Source organism: Leopardus geoffroyi, chromosome B2, assembly GCF_018350155.1.
Source record: "Leopardus geoffroyi isolate Oge1 chromosome B2, O.geoffroyi_Oge1_pat1.0, whole genome shotgun sequence".
In the NCBI taxonomy this organism is placed as follows: domain Eukaryota; kingdom Metazoa; phylum Chordata; class Mammalia; order Carnivora; family Felidae; genus Leopardus; species Leopardus geoffroyi.
The window spans coordinates 47,960,782-47,979,269 of record NC_059332.1 but is presented as its reverse complement, the minus strand read 5'-3'; positions in this window follow the sequence as shown (position 1 = coordinate 47,979,269).

Below are 18,488 nucleotides of genomic sequence, written 5' to 3'. Positions count from 1 at the left end.
CGTGTTAAAATATTTTGTAAAAAAGATGTCCTAGTCGATCTATTAACGGCCTTTGAGTGTGCACAGAAAATGCCTTTTTTTAAACCTCATTTTCCTCAGTAGATATTTCTTTCGCCATTGGCTTTGTGTGCAATAGTGCTAAACTCCTGTGGTGACTCAATCACTTCGTACAACACACAGACCACATGTTACCTACCAGATCAGGAGCTCCTTTTGGGTGTCACTCTGTTACAGGAATAAGTTGAAGCAATGTGGTAGTGAACCAGAATGCTCAAATCACACTTAAACATAGAGTCTAGTCTTCCGCCTCCTGAAAGATTTGTTACATTTGAGTAATAGATGTTGGGAAGCCTTCTTCTTCTCCCTCTTTCTTAAGTCCCACAATGTGCTCATCCCGATATGGGCCATGTTGCTGTTTTAGGCCTACGTTACCTTGGCAAAAGCTAAATTATTTAAAAGAAACAGACTAAAAGGCTGCCCTGATGCCTGCCTTGCCCAAGCAGAAGAATCTACAAATAAATTCACTCACATGTGGTAATGGATCCTATATAATATACTGTTTTTTTAGAATTGTTTAATTTTTTTATTCATTTTTGAGAGAGACAGAGACAGAGAGAGAGAGAAAGTGCAAGCCGGAGAAGGGCAGAGAGAGAGGGAGACACAGAATCTGAAGCAAGCTCCAGGCTCTGAGCTGTCAGCACAGAGCCTGATGCAGGGCTCAAACTCATGAACTGTGTGATATCATGACCTGAGCCAAAGTTGGACACTTAATCGACTGAGACACCCAGGCGCCCTAGATCCTATATAATAGTCTTAAGCCAGTGCCCATTGCTGTCCTGGGAGGGAGATAAGTCATGGGAAATTATCTTTAAGAATCTTATGCTAGTGGGGTTTGCGCGTGTGGGTTCTTCCACACACAGCGGTTCACAGTGGCACTGTCAGTGTCTCCTCAGCCGGTAGTCAAGAAGTGGGAACTCTATGAGGGATTTCTCACCCTCTCAAAAATGCACACTGAACTCTGGTGGAGGTTGAAACAGTTCTTTTGTGTTTCCACTTTCCTCTTTTTGTTCATTCTCTACATTCTACCTCTGTTAGCCTATCTTAAAGTTTCCAGTATCTGATGCCTCCAATCCTCTCCCCTTATAGAACTCCAGACATCCTAATATGAGAAAACAGTCCTGGCCCTTGGCCTGTCCTCCAGTGTTGTAAAACTTCGTGCTTTGGAAAGCTAATGGTAGTTCTCCTTTATTCATGTTTTTCTGGCCTTGAAATGTGGGTAAGAGATTCTTGTCCTAAGAATGACAGCAAGAATTATTCTAGTTCAATTGACCAAATGTGAAGATTATAGCCAGGTTCCTCCTAAGCTGTCCATAAGCCGGCGCACCTCAACAGAGGGAATATTATTTTTTACTGGGATGATATAGTCTAATATTATTTGAAGGGCATATTTTGTTTTTTATTTTGTAAATCATTAATCTGAATTTATTGTACTAAGGAGATATGAGCTGTTCTAAAACCTATTTTACCATGATAGGTATCATGTTACCAGCAACCAGCTCTGCCTGAGTCATCCGAGGCAGATGATTCCATGCCTAAGTATATCTTTGTGTTTTCCAGATCTGCCCTGTAATGTAAGCAGGGACATTCCTGTACATACAAACTCCTCTTCAAGTTGGCTTATGCGAAAGTGCAGCAGAAGCCATTTGAGAGGTGTGAGAAAGACCCTCCATAATCATGTGTGTAACTCCTGCCATATACCCTCTTTCCTGTACTATGTCACTGAGGTAATGTGTGACTTGAGTCACCATTAGCTGAAGCCCTCGGGAACTATTTCCCAGTTGGCTAGACTGTGAAAAAAAAAAAAGTGTTTGATAGTCACATATGGGACCTTGAAGCACCAGTGCAAGCTTTTCCTCCTGACCAATGATAAGGACGGAACTATTGAAGATTGCTGAGACTTCCCTTTAGCATCTGTTCTTGCTGGGCTCCTTGAATTGAATATTTAGGACTTTTTTTTTCCCCAAGGCATTGCTGCCTTGCCTAGACACCCTTTCTTAGGTCCCAGCTGTTATAAGTTTCTTGATCTCTTATTCTAGCAAGTCTATGTGTTAATCATCAGGATTCCAAGGAACTAGGGTACCTGACAAAGATTTCTATTGAACAGTAATAGATATTTGAGGTTATATAATCAGTGAACTATTCATTACTTTGAAATTTCATCGTTTCTTAACTATTTCCTATAGTAATTGTTATATGAGGTTTCCACAAAATGTTGACTTCCATAAGGAACGACTTGTTTTTATTTTTAAAGTTTATTTATTTATTTTGACAGAGAGAGAGAGAGAGAGAGAGAGAGAGAGAATGCCTGTCTGCCTGGGGCGGGGGGTGGGCAGAGAGAGAGGGAGAGAAAGAGAATCCCAAGCAGGCTTCGTTCTGTCAGTGCAGAGCCTCACCTGGGACTCAATCCTACCAACTGTTAGATCATGACCTGAGTACAAATCAAGAGCTGGATGCTTAACTAACTGAGCAACCCAGGTACTCCAAGAATTATTTGAACTTAATCATCTACACAGCCCACAAAACTGGTCTATTAATAGTTTAACCCAGGGCCAGCTACTCTAGATCACACTGATATACAACTCACAGAAATCAGAAAGAATCTCTAACCTTTTCTCTTTAAGGAGTTAGGAAGTTTATTCCATTTTATCTGGAGGACAAATCAATCCAATTAAAGAATGGGAAGTAGAAAAAAAGGAGTCATATTGTTTAAATATAGGGGGCATTCCTTCTTTCTCTACCTACTGGCGACATGAGCCAATGGAAAGTAGAGTCTGAATGTCAATGTGTGTTAGTTGTAACTCTACCATTTAATCGGTTCTTTTACTCCAGTTAAACCACACTATTTCATGGTGCCTAGTTTTCTCCTTTGGAGTGAGGATGGCAGAAGTCTACATTTAATGACAAGCTGAAAATTGTGAAATTTTTACAAAAGTTGCATGTGCTTTTGAACTAGATCTCTGGTTCCTGAAGTCTGAGGTTCTTATGAAGATGAAAAAATAAATCCAACTTTTTGGAGAAGAATCATATCTGTTTTATAGAATATTAAATTTCAAAAGTGAAGTACATGAGCTATGTTAGCAGCAGGTGATGCATGTGTATTGTCATAGGTCTGCAAGTGGCTCGTTAGGCAGAATACTTGGTGGAGGTGAGTAGATTGAAGAGCTAAAGTTGAACACACATGTGGATAACAAACCTGCTCAAGCCATCCTTTTCTTAGTTGACTCTTATAAGTTTGGTTCTTTTTAGATTATTGCTTATGTAACTAGTCCATCCCTATTCCAACAGTGATTTTAACTGATAGCTAATTTAATAATATATTAATCTTTCCTATATAAAAACTTGTTACCAAATAGTATATAGTTGATACCAGTATTTGGTAATATAGTCCTCACAGCCTAAATATTAAAATTGTTTCATGAGACACTGTCATGAAACCATTTTGTTCACCACAGTTGAGAATTTTCATCTGTCATTTGGACAGACCCATCCTGAAAAGTACATCTCTCAGGGCACCTGGGTGGCTCATTTGGTGAGCGTATGACTCTTGATTTCGGCTCAGGCCATGATCTCATGGTTCAAGAGAATGAGCATCACATCGGGCTCTGCACTGACAGCATGGAGCCTGCTTGGGATTCTCTCTTTCTTTGTGCCCCTCCCCAACTCATGCTATCTCTGTCTCAAAATAAATAAATAAACTTTAAAAAAAGGTTTAAAAAAAGTATCTCTCTCAAGATGTTTTATCTAGGAGATGTAAAAGGGCCTGTGAGTTTTTCAAGGGCTAATGAAAGTATCAAGGACATAGGAATATAGCTCTGTTTCCCAAATATAAATAGAAATTGTAAAATTATAATTAATTATATTAAGTGGTTTCCAAATGTAGTATTATACCAACTAGTCAACTACAACTCAACTCCTACCATTATACATACATACACATGTGTTTATCCATTGTGGAAAGTAAGTACATTTTAATATCTGATGTGGACCTCTATTAGTAAGAGGGTTTAGGGCAAAGGAAGATCTTAGAATGTTCCTATCTATAAAATCTCATTTATTGAGGGGAGAAGATTTTGTTTAATGAGAAGAGGTCACATCTGTTTAGCTTTTCTACCTTCTAATGCTGTTCAATAAAGAACTATTTTAAATTTTAAAGTTTTCTTTATTGATTCGACTTTACCTTTTCATCACCAGAGCAAGCCCAACCTGGCACAGAACCCCATCCCATCAGTAGTAGGTGCTCCTGCTGTCTAATTACATTGTGGACATTCAAGTTTGCAGACTGTCACATCTTGAAGCATATTCCTTGTCTTCTTCCATTTCTTTTTTAAAAAAGTATTAAACAAAATGCATCTCCTCCTAGTGGCAGCACAAGGGAAATCACACACTCATGGTATTCTACTACTGTGACAGAATGTCATTTCAATTGCCTTATTAACCATATGAAAAAATATATCACAACAGTGAGAAAACTTCTCAGTTATCTATATCTTCCCCCTTAGGCTATTGTCATGAGCCACTGGCATACTAAGGAGAGTGTACTAATTCAGTTGTCAGCTGCCTCACCTATTAAAAAAGGGGGAAAATACCAGCAACAAAATTGAAACCCATAATAAGGGTGCTGAAGAGGTCTGCATAGCTCGGTCCACTTGTAGTCCTGAATTAAACCCTCCTCAGAAATGTGCCATTTGAACTGTCAACGAGCACGCTGCTGTCACCCACATCCGGCTCAGTAATGAAGCATTGAGAGTGTTGTGAAAGCAGCTTCCCCTGGCTGCATTTGGGGAACATGAGACTGGACACTCATGCTTGAAGTTTTCAAGTAGTGTGTAAATATCATTTACCTCATGTTCTTTTTATAAGAATGAGGAACTCATGAGAAAAGTATGAAAGTGTACAGGTCTGGAAGTCAGATCAGGGATCTTAGGAAAGCCAAAAAACAACAGATTTTATGAGACCTGAATCAGCATGACAAGTAGAAAATTTAAATTTAGTAGGTTTTGACCAGATTTCTCGAGATGTACTGAATTTGTAAAAAGTGATTTCTGAAAGCCCTTGCTGTATCGCTCTAGGAACACTCTAAGTTCATTAGATAATGTCCACTCTAAGTATACATTGGCTTTATAAATCACTGACTGTGGAGGAAGAGGTATGACAGCTGATGTCCTAAGTATACATCAGACCTACTTTTTCACAAACTATTAAAACCACACTCTGTATATAATACAAATGGCTCTTAAGCCTTAGTGATACATATTGGAACAATATTTTATATGATAAAACACAAGGCTTCTAAAAGAAGAACGTTCTACAATTCATAGTACTGCTTTAACTCACACTATGACAACGAGGTTGAGTATGAATCAATATGGCTTATCTTTTTCAAAAGAGTAAAATATTGCCTAGAGTGAGTGTTTGTCATGTGCAGTCATATACCTGGTTGGTAAGTATCAGCAGATAATTTGAACCCAGGACTAACTCAAGAATCCTTTGGCTTACCTCTGTACCACATTGGAGAGAAAGTCAGCATAAGGAGTTTTGACCTTGAATCCATGTAAAGAATCAGAGACTGACAAATGCATTTATTACATATATAACTTAAAATCTATTATATATTATTAAATTACTCATATTAATTATAGGATATTGGGAATAAAATCTTTCCTTTACTTACTTTTAGGAATTTTCCATCACAACTGTATATATTATCAATGATATGTATTTGTTACCATTTATTTATTTTTTAATTTAACAGAGATTCTTAAATGCTGCTCACCAAGAAAACATGCTAAAGCTCTTTAAAAACTTCTATAAGATCTCTAAAACTCATTTTATGTTTTCTTCTTTTCTTTTCTTTTCCCTTTCTTTCTTTCTTTCTTTCTTTCAGAGAAAGCAATGGGCACATGAAAATGCAGGAGAGGGGCAGAAGGAGAAAGAGAGAGAATCCCAAGCCAGCTCCACACTCAGTGCAGAGCCCAATGTGGGGCTTTATCCCACAGCCCCAGGATCATGACCTGCGCTGAAATCAAGAGTCACACACCCAACCAACTGAGCCACCCAGGTATCCCTAAAATTCATTTTCTTAATTAATATGGGGAAAATATCATTGAGTGCTTCAAAAGTATGCACTGGAGAACACAAAATGTACAATATTTCATCCTGCAGTGTTTCCTGTGGAGAGTTTTACCTTTGAGTTTGTCTCTAGGGCTTTGGCCTTTGCCACAAACCATGCCACTACTTCATAAGGTATTCTGTGTCTGTCCCATTGCTGTTTTACATGGTCTCTCTGTTCTTAAGTTTAAGAAGGAAAAAAAAAAAAAAGGATGTGATTGGTCCAGGTTGTCAGAAGTCAAGGTAAGGGACCCTGGAAAGCCTACAGACTGGGTGTCCTTGGGTCAAATACACATCTCTCATCCAGTCAACTGTAGCAAGGGGAAGGGCTTATGGGTGGGCAGATTCCTTCAAAATGGGGTATGGGTTGACTAGCACATGAAAAACTATGAAGGGTTTTATCAGCCATGAAAAGAATCTTCATATTAATTCTTTGGTGGAAATGAGACACTGAACCCTTTATCATGTCAGCATATCACAATTATATCTTAGGAATACTCACTACAGAGCAAGTCCTGGCATACAGTCCTCATGGAGAAAATTATTTTTGCCAGAATCTTATCTCTAGGGATATCAGTAGATAAAATAATTTTTCAGTAGATATGAGAATTTGAAATGTGGAACAGTTAAACCTTGCTGTTTGGGGTCCTATAGACCTAGATTTGACTACTTTACCTGCTACTAGGATGGGTGATTTTCCTAAGTGCTCAATACCTCAGTTTTCTCATCCTTAAAATTGCAAAACACAGCCTTTCATAAGGTTTTTGTGAGGATTTATAAAAATATTTAAAGTAATGCTTGTGAAGTACTTATTACTTTTCAGAAAGGCCTTAGAAAATAGAGTTTATGGGGCATTCTAATTCTTCTACCTTCAGAAAAATAATAATTATAATAATTATTATAAATTTCAATCATATAATTGATTTCAACTTTAAATATTCATGATAATTCTTTAAGGAATCAAGATTAGATACTGTTTAATTCCACATTTGCCATTATTTACTGATCCAGAGCAAGTTCTCTCTGAGTCTTAGTTTCTTTGTCTATAAAATAGTGATAAAAGAGATTATCTTTAAAAAAGATTTTTTAAGTTTATTTACTTATTTTGAGAGAGACAGAGAGAATACAGAGAGAGAGAGGGAGAATCCCAAGCAGGTTCCATGTGGTCAATGCGCAGAGCCTGACATGGGGCTTGAACCCATGAAACTGTGAGATCATGACCTCAGCCAAAATCAAGATTCAGGTGCTTAACCAACTGAGACGCCTAGACACACCTAAAAGAGATTATCTTTAAAGAATATTGTGAAAGTAAAGATAAAGTATGGGAAACATCTAATATTCTAATAAGCACAAAGCACTTAAGAAGACCCTCCCAGCACATAGGCTAGTTAATCTTGGGTCTCTCTGGAAAAGTTTCTTAATTCCGTCTCCCAGATCCATTACCAGTCCTTTATTCTGCATTCTATTCTTGCTCTCTCAGAAAGTTCATAATGGCTTTCTCTGGAGCTCTGGATAAAGGGAGAAGGTGTGAATGTGTGTGTGTGTGTGTGTGTGTGTGTGTGTGTGTGTGTGAGAGAGAGAGAGAGAGAGAGAAAGAAAGAGAAAGTAAGAGGTGATCAGTTCTCACAGATGATTCAGTCTCCTGAGTGGATATCCTCAGTATCACTGCTTGCCACCTTGGGGCTTATAACAAGAATGATTGCTTGACTTCCCTTTCAGGCAGAGGAAGGGGCATGCTCTTGTCAAGATCTTGCACTCTCTTATGCTTTGTCTAGAGTTTAATGTGCTGAGGTTTGGACACATTAATAATTAAGGTATTGAGATGATTAAAAAAAAGGAATATAATTCATATGGAAAGAGCAAACTTGGAGCTTGTTGGTGAGGTAGGGGGTTATTAGGTCAAGAAAGTAAGAAAAGAGATAGTGATTTTAGATATGGGGCTTTAGAAGAAGTGGCTTCTGTTGCAATAGGGTTTTATGTCCTCACCCTGTGGACATGTCACCACTTCACATTCTGTAGTTTAATAGCTCAGGTTATAGGATCATGTCTCATTGGTACTTCTGTTTGCTCAGTTTTGGATGCTTTACCCAGCGCTGGAACAACTGTTTTGTTTCCACTCCTTAGGTACACTTTCATTTCAAATCTACTATCTGACATGATGCTTTGCTCCTACATTCCATTCGTTTTGGGAAATGTTATAGTTTCCATGGCCTCCAGCCCCCTTCCTACTCATAGGAAGACGATGAGTCTTCCTCATAGTGAAGGCTTTCTACACATAGTCTTACGCAGCTGATCCTGAAACTTCCTGATCCTATATTCCCATATTGTGTCTGTGATACATAGTTGCCTAAGAAATCAATACTAGTATTATCTAACCCATCATATTATCATTTGAATTGGTGGCTAGTCTAAGCCAAAGCTTCTCAAGGTGTGATCCATTGACTGACCAGCAGCGTTAGCATCCCCTAAGAAAGTTGAACCAGAAACTTGGGGTGGGACACAGCAACCTGTATTTTAATAGGATCTCCAGGCGATTCTGATACACCCTACAACTGGATTTTAATTGGTTGAGGTTATGGATTAAGAGGCAGTCACTCTGTAGCATGAGTTGAAAGATCTATCTGCTGGCTTTGATGCCTTCCTTTTTAGAACTCACTCATTTTAGTTCTTTTTGCTCTGCTAAGGGCTTGCTTTTGCCTGGCAAAATTCAGTCATCTTTGGAAAGAATAATAGATTAAGCTGACAGTAATTTATAATTTTGTATGAATTTGTTTATATTATCTTTTTCTCACAACAGCTTCGATAGTAGCTAATTTGAAAAACATCACTTGAGAGAGTGGATAATTTAAAACAGCCATGCCTTTCTTTCCCCCAATAATTCTATGCATTTCTCAGTGCTCATCAAGATAAGTGAACTCTGCAGTCACATGTCTTTTGTTTCAGTGTGATTTGTCCTATCATTGGCTTTTGAAGCTCAATATCTTAAAATTTAGAAACATAACTCATGGAATATTGCATTATAGTAACTTTAAATTTATTCGAATTTACTTATATTGATTTTTATGTGAAGACACCATGTAATTGTACTTACTAAAGTCTCCACTACACAGAAGCACTAGTTACAGTTTAGGAAAACAGAAACCACTGATATTATTTCTGAGAGATTTTATCAGATCAAAATAACCAAAAGATACAACTAACTTTCACTAAAGTTGTGTTGATATTTGAGCTCCTCCATTTAGGTTGCCTGACAGTCCATATCGTGGAAATGTTTTGGAGGAAAGCATATAGGAAAACCAAGTATTGGGTAGGTATTAACATAAATCTTTCAGAAATTAAACCAAGAGTTCTACTTGCTAAGGTATCAGAAGGCAGAATGCTGGAGTGTAAGTAATCAGCTCTGCCAATTGGGCGATGATGGTCTTGATAGCAACAGTTAGTTCTCTGGACCTTAGACCTAAAGTAAAGAGTTGGACTAGATGATCTCAAAATGCTTTTCTATGTCAATAATTCTATGCGTAAGTATCATTTAATCTTAGAACAAGTTGAAAATAACTTATGTAGAGGAAATCTAAGCCTCCGCACAGTTAGATAACTTTCCCAAGGTAATATACTTAGAAAATAGCACAACTGGGATTCACACCAGGTGTTTGATCACAGAGATAGCCCGTTTAACTGACTTGTGACTTAAGCTTGTGTTTTTCTTTTCATATTTGAATGAACGTATTGTTGACTGTACAAAAATTTTTGTGTAACACTAGCCACATTTTGTGGACCTGGCTTGACAAGCTGAGAGGATTCCACAACTTGTACATTTATTTTACCATTTGCTTATCAGGAACACTTGAATAAACAAACAGGATGCATGTCTGGTGGATCCCAGGTAGTAGTGTAGGTTTATAATGGTGTCTCCCATGACCCTAGTGCCCTCACTGACGAATACTGAAACTGACTTCTGCCATGGGTGAGTTACTGTCAGTGCCGCCTTCCTTCATGCTATAAGTTTCTACCTCTAGAAACTTAATATGGCTTCCATTTATTTAGCCTTTCATACAATGGTCTATGCTTTACTCCTCTGCTTCAAAACTCTGCTCAGATTCAGCTTCAGGCATGACTCTAATGTCATCATTCAAGTTAACAGAAATGATTTTCAGTTATTGTTCCTTATATTGTACACTGCTTTTTATTTTTTATTTTTAAGTATTTACATAAGTTTATTTATTTATTTACTTAAGCAATCACATGCTCTTCTGACTGAGCCAGCTAGGTGCCCCTTATATTTTACATGTACACATAGTCAAGGATTTATTTTTTTAGTGTCCTATCTATCTATCTATCTATATTTCTCTTGCTATCTTTAAAAATGGCTTGTTGAATAACTCTTTAGATAATTTGCTAAGGCATGAACTCACCAATATTGGAGAATGATTCATTTTACCAACCCTCTGTAAAGCCCAGTTGAGTTTTCCTTCCAAAGCTTAAAAGTATTATACATCAGCTGTTGAATTTCGTGTCTGGAATCTGGACTTTAAATAAAGCAATCAGCCTTTTTTTTTTTTTTAGCAATCAGCCTTTTAAGCTAAGACTTTACGTGACTGGGGAAGGAGAAGCATTAGAACATGATTTTTTCTTATTTAATTACCTTTGGTATTTTTATTTTCTCATTTTTCTGTATAATTTTCCAACATGGGCTCTTGACCCAGTGGCTTTTTGCATGACTGATAAATTTTTGCATAAGTAGCCTGTATCAGTTACTTGGTTCTCCTACCAATGACCTAGAAGTAGAAGGAAGCTGCTTTGGGATACACACACATTTGTACACACACGTTTATACACACACACACACACACACACACACACACACAATGCCTCCATTTGTCTCCTTTCATCTAGTGAAGTGGATTACGGCTTCTTACAGAACATTACAAGGCACTAAAACTTAAAGGCCACATTTCCTTTTGATTGAATGACTGCTTTAAGCCTAGCCTGCATAGAATCCAAGAACTTATTTTTCTGATATGCACAGATAAGGCCTAAGACTTCTTGTCACATTAATGAAAGTAGAGAGAACTTGGGAAATGGATGGTAACTTCCTAATTGGAAAATTTGACCTAAAAATAAAAGTCATTCATATTTCCTTTCTCCTAATGTCTCTGTTGTGTAACTCCATTTTGAGGGGGAGAACTTTCAAACTTTGTTTTTCTTCCAACACACAACTTAATACAATGAGATGATTCCATCAGAAAGAAATAAAAAACATTACTATTGCTCTTTAGAAATGAGAGTAGTCTTAGGACAGAGTGATAGAAATCTGTCTGGTTTTCAACACTATGCTAAGTTTTACAAATTTATAAATATTATATTGTTATCATTATATTAAAAAGAAATTATACAGGCATGTCTTTGAGTTACATGTGTATATCATAGTTGGTTTTCTCCCTGAGCAGGACTGGATGAAATTAGGATACAGCTGACACGGGTGGGTAGGTACAAAGTTGGGAAGAATGACATGAAATTTGCCAGTTCATCAATCAGCCCTTTTTTTAATTTCTGAGAGTGAGGAAATTTTAGAGAAAAGTCAGTTGCCTGTTGTCTGCTGGAATACAACTCTAGCGACATTTTCCATAACTTTTTATTCAGTGTGTAATGATAATGAGACCCATGTAGAAAATTGCTTCCTTATTAGTACCAGTTCCCTTTGCTCTACTCTATGTTATTTACTGTGCACCCAACTCTGCCTAGGAACCTCTGTTCACACAGCTAGTAAGTGGTACAACCAAGTTTTAAGTCTGGAATCAGAGCTCATATTCTTTGTCACTGGTTAATTCCCATCAGGGTTAAGTAATTCACGCAGATTGTACAGCTAAGGGCAGAGAAAGATAAAGACTATCAATAGGGTGACTATATTTTACATTTTGGGCAAATCTCAATTTAAATTATTGTCCTTGAATAATTATTAATACTCTCCCTTTCCACTCTCAAAATTGAGCCAGTTTCAACACAATTGTATTTTAATTTAGCATAACAATTTAAATTACAAATCTACTTTGCCCATACTTTTTTGAAACCAAATTTGTTTGATCCAATGAAGTTTATTTAGTTAGCTAGTTATGTTTTTTTTTTCTGTGCTCAGCCCATGACCAAAAGAATTTAACCTACAGATTAGTGAACCTCCTTTTATGGCACTGCACTCATGTTAAAACAAAAAAAAGCTATTTCCCATATAAAAAATAAAGAACGGATCCTAGCATACAAGACAGTAATGCACTCTTTGAAAGTGCATGGTCAAATTATAAATAGTTTGGGGCTAGATAAAACAGGGGAGAGGCAGACACATTTTTAGACATGTCACAACATTTACAGTGATTTTAGGTGAAAAGAGCAGTAAATTCCAATAGACTGAGAAAATTTGCAGCACAGCCTGCCTAGGGAAAAAAAAATCTGTCTTCCACCAAGATCTTGAAAACTTCTGTTGTAAAAGGCATCTTGAAATGTGAAGATGCTGTATATTTTCTTCAGAGTCCTGCATGGGCCTGTTGTTACTTTCGGATTTTCAAAGAAGTGATTAATACTTGGGTGGATCCCAGATAGTAGTTTGGGACCTTCAATAACTCTAGTGCCCTCACTGATGAATACTGAAACTGACTTCTGCCATGGGTAAGTTACTGTCAGTGCTGCCTTCCTTCATGCTCTCCTCTAGACGTTTCTACCTCTAGAATATGTCTGCCATTTTATTTAACTTTTCATAAAATGGTCTATGCTTTAATACTCTCCCTCAAAACCCTGCTCAGATTCAGCTTCAGGGATGGCTCTCATGTCTTTGTATGATTCTGGAGAAACTTCAATGTAGTGGTGCTAGAGATAGATACAGAAAACAGGACTGGCCAGAGACACAAAGAACCAAAGGTTTCATTTACTGGGATTCTTCTCCACTATTTCATAGCTCCAGTACGTGTGTGTGTGTGTGTGTGTGTGTGTGTGTGTGTGTACGTGCAGGCACTCAAGCACACACCTGAAATCTACACAGATGTATACACCCATGCACACCAAACACATTCACATACACAGAGCTTTTTAGCTACCATATCCACGAGGGATGCCTGTACCAGCACTATTGAAGGTGATTTTCATCTATTACTGGAAGTTTTGTGTTTTCCAGTTCACCCTTCTTTAATCTTAGGGCCTAACATGGCAACAGAACTATGATGATGGAAAGAAAGAATTTGTTCTCTATATTTTCTATTTACTGGCTGACACTAATGTATTCCTAGTGAGTTGGAAGTTGGATGAATGCTTGTCTGCATCTTTGGAGGGGCCTGGAATGGCCAGAGTTCCTGGAGAAGTTGTCCCCTCCTTGAGCTGCCCTGTTCATAAAGCCCTGCTCACAAAACAACATTATACTCTCTATGTGCTATCACTTAAGGAAAGTTGGGAAGCTTTTCTTGGACTAACACCTTAGTAACCCTAATGATGGTGATTTCAAAGGCACAGTGTTTGGTGAAGAAATCTAGGACTCTTGGAATCTTAAATTCATTCAAACTGGCTCTGTACAGCAGTAGTCTTCTCTAGGCATCCTGGAATATTCTTTCCCCACTCCCAGGTACTTGTGCACAGAGTTGATCCTCTACCCTTAAAACCATACTCAAACATGGCAAACATTTTAGGATTTTAGATTTTTACCTATTAATAAAATAATAGCAATTTGTTATTTTATATTTTATTTATTTACTTTTTTATAGATTTTATCCCAGTTTACAAAAAAAATACCATGTATTTACTCATTTAAGTACTTCCAAGGAGACTTTCCTGAAATCCTCTCAGAAAATTTGTCATGCATTATATTTTCTAATAAAACAGGGAACTGCATTTTAAGCACGGCCAGGGAAGACAGATTCTATGGCTTGGAAGAACGCGTTGTTTTCTACAATCATGGAGTCAGATCACACCAATCATATTTGGACCTTTTCCCAATGCAAAGCAATATGATCACTCAACCTATGAAGTCACAGAGTTGGCCCTCGAAAAATAAATATTAATTGAATAAATTCACCTTGGGTACTTCAATAAGATAAGAAAGCAAAAGTGTGTCCTTTCTTCTTAGTAACTTTCTTGTTCATGGAATAAAGAGAATTTGCTCAGTGGATTTTGTGCAAGATGTTCTCTGCTGCCTGGTGCAAACTGGAGCAGGGAGAGAATTCAGGAGGAAAATAATAGGGTCTTGACTTGGATTTAATTTTTTTCACCTCTTCCCAGAGAGAACATCATCCCAGGAGGAAAAAGGAATAATCAGACCAAGTGCTTTGAACATACCAACAGCTTAATGAATGTAAAACTAATAGATTCTCAGCTATGGGAGAGAGCATCAGAGGTCATCTGTTTTTATCCCCGCTTCCCTGCAGGACTGTACTGAAACTTATTCCTAAAAGCCAGGATAGATGCTAAATTCTCAGCCAAAAATGTGGAATGAGCACTACAGAATTGCTACACCCAGATTCCTGTTAAACTCATTTTTATTCTTGTGCTAAAACCTCAAATTAATAACAGAAAAAGATAAGACCACTTGACTACATTTAAACATGGAGATTTTATTTTCTTGAACATGAACAAAATAGAAATATGCTTTCTGAGTAGACCCAGTATTTGTTTGTTTCAAGAACACTTATCATCTTTGATATAAAAGACTTTCATAGCCTCCAACAGTAACAGTTACCAGGGTTTCATATGTGCAATAATAATTCTGTATGTTTTAATTAAATTCTCCTGATCCATTTTGAACACATTTTCTTTCCTTCATGTGGAGTGATCATTTTCTACATCATTTATTCTTTTCCATGAGAATTTCTACCCAATATCCTCTTTTATGCTATAAAATTATAACTTCTTACGGTTTAATTTTGTATCTACCAAGTCACAGAATTATTCTCAATTGCATTTGTAGTTTTTAACAATCTATGTTTGAAATGAAAACTTTTCTTGTATGTCAAAGAAGAGTATCAGGTGGGTCCGTAATTCAAAATAAATCTTCCTTTGGTACTAGCACCTTGACCACAAGACTCCCGATTAATCTTTGTCCTGTTGGAGATGAGGAAACTAAGGTTTATGGAGGTAAAGGTCATGCATGACATTAACCATGGAGACACAAACAGAAGATTTATTTCTGAATTCCACCACTGTTTATCTCACGAAGTAGCACTGCCTTTAAATGCTCCATGCATCATTGTGCCTTTTTAATTTTAACAATGTGTATTTATTATCTCATCAAAATTAAATTAAATTAAACAAACCTCAATATTTAGCTCTAAGATGTCAAAATCAAAATAAGTTTCAAAAGTCGTAACAACAGTGCACAACAATGAAATACTTGGCTCTCTTTACGTTATAAGCGAATGTCATCCTGTTTCTTTCCTCTCGGTGACATAGGACATTTATATAATTTCTGCAGCATTACAATAGAATTACTCCTCCGAGAAATCCCATACTGTGCGAATGTATTGGAGTAATTGAGCTGGCAGATGGCCTTAATATACGAAATATATTGATACAACAACCACTTACTTTCCTGACCGATGAAGCTGATATAAGAAGGAGCAGAACAGAGGATAAATGAGGGGAAAACATTCAGCCTGCTTGGACCCATGCTGTGAGAGTTGGTGTCAAAATAATACAACCTACTTCATTCACTTTGATTAATTTTTTCCTCTGGTGGCATTATTAGAGTCTCATCGCATTGTTCAAGACTTTATTCCACTAGGTTTAGTTATTTTCCATCCTTGTCGATGTGAAGTACCAAGACCCACATGTTCATTCTCACTGTGAGCAAAGCACCTGCAAGCCTGGTTTTCACAAGTCTATAGGTCGCAGTGCCTGACACATGTGGGTGTTTAATGAATAGATGTTAAGTGAACCAATGCCACATGGATTCATAAGGTTCACCAACTGTGAACCAATGCCACCTACTAGAGTGACTCCTCATGTACGACCTTTGTAAATACGAGTTACTGTCTCACTTAAGCAGGTCAGTGCAATATCTTATTGTCTTCCAGAAATTGTCCTTTGTTTACTCTATTAGCCAGGCCTTCTCCAAAGCCAGGATGCCACATATCTATAACCTGCTTAACCTTAGTTAACTGATCTCTTTTGGAGAAATTGTTACTTTCAGCAAACACTTCTGGAAAGGAGTGAAATGAGAGCAAAGTGTAGGTTTCAAAGAGAGAAGTATTCGGACTTAAATTGCAGCTTGCAGATTACTTAGCTGTGTGACCACGGGGAAGTTATTTAACCCCTCTAAAGCTCAGTTCCCTCCTTTGTAGTAAGAACTGGCTTTCAGAATATATTAAGCATGGCGTAAGTTCTAGGAGGCAGCGTAGTGCCAGAAGCATAGGAGGCCTCACTCAAAGGCAACTATTATTGTTCCTAAAATTCACATGGCACACGGTAGTGTAAATCTGCTTATCTGGGGAAAAGTATTAAAACTTTTATAATAACTCTCTTTTATTTACATTGAAAGTGTATGAAAATAAATCCCTGCTAGGCTGAACTACAGGATGAAACATTCAGTTTAAGTACACAAATCAGAAGAACAGACGTTAACAGTCAGGGTTACAATATAAAATGCAAGGTTGAAGTCTCCTTAATCTTCTCCTAATTCTCTGGGGGGGGGGCAGTTTAGGATTATTTAGCAAGTCCTGAAGATTGATAGATTAAGAAGTTTTGGGACTTTACAGGAACAGTGTAAGCAGCCCCAATAGATACCAATCAGTCTGGCTTCTCCTTGGCCCCTTCACACAGTCTCAGGATATCAGCCATTGAAGGCCACAAATTATAGTGATGCCAGACAAGACTTGAAGAGAAGCGATTCCTGTTGCAAATGCTGGAAAGAAATTTTAAAACAGTTGTTCCACTATGATTTGATTGACAGAGATTTGGTTTTTATTGGTTTTGTTTTGGTTTTGTTTTCAATCTCAATTATTTGTTCATCCTTAACAAAGATTACTTGGCACCTTACACATGAAGATGTCAAAATCAATGCTGGGAATAAAATGAAAACATTACCATCATGCAGTTTATAGCATAATGAGTCAGAAAGGAGATTTATAATCAAGATTGTTTAATAAGATACGATGGGTGCATTAGGTTAATAAATACATGTCATATTCTCTTTAATTTGGTGCATATGTTTTACAGGGGAGAGGATTTTAATGTGGTCAAAATGTAGCCTTTGCTCTTTGTATAGAGCAGTCAGCCAATTAGAGTGACATATTGTGACTTGGATTTGCAATTCACAATATACCTATGTTTACAACTCTGCTCTTTTATGTTTTTTTCTGAGATTTTAATGAATTTTCTAAATTCCTTTCATATTGATAAATTGTTTTCTCCCAGGATCAGTGGAGAGGTCCACACAGAAGTACATTGGAGATTTTTAAATGATTTTCCAAGTAGGAGAAAATGAAAGGTGGAAAAGCTTTTACACACTGAGAAATCCTGAGTGGATCATTTGTAGCGGTGGTGGTAATAATAGTTGCGATAACTAATGTTTACAGAGCTCTTTCTATTCCATTGATTACAGCAATATGTGTAAATGGATGTCCTCTTAATTCTCCTATGAGTTCAGGCTTACTAATTTCGTTTCTACTTTGCTAGTGGAGTGATTGATGTTTAGAGAGATTAGGTAATTTTTCCACAGCCCTGTAGTTGGTGGAGGTGGCCATCAGACTATAGACTTAAAGCTCTTGAATCCCTGACTTTGCCTCACAATGAGGATCCACAGGGCCTCTCCCCTGGCATGAAGTAGCCTCTTACCCTCCCAGTGTGGATCAGACAGCTTCAGTCAGCAGGGAAGTTGGACCACTTTTGTAGCACCAGGACTGTTAATAACAACAAAAATGCAAGACCCCCATCAGTGCCTCTCCTTCAACTAAGATTTAACAATGCGTCAGAGTTTATGTATTACATGAATTTTCTTCTTTTTTAATTTTTTTTAATGTTTATCTTTATTTTTTGAGACAGAGAGAGACAGAGCATGAGCAGGGGAGAGGCAGAGAGAGAAGGAGACACAGAATTGGAAGCAGGCTCCAGGCTCTGAGCTGTCAGCACAGAGCCTGATCTGGGGCTCGAACTCGTCAACTGCGAGATCATGACCTGAGCCGAAGTCAGACGCTCAACTGACTGAGCCACCCAGGCGCCCCTGATTTTTCTTTTTTCTTTTTTTTTTAAAGAGTATATTTATTTATTCTTGAGGAAGAGAGGGAGAGAGGGAGGAAGGGAGGGAGAGGCAGAGAGAGAAAGAGAGAGAGAGAATCCCAAGCTGGCTCAACAGT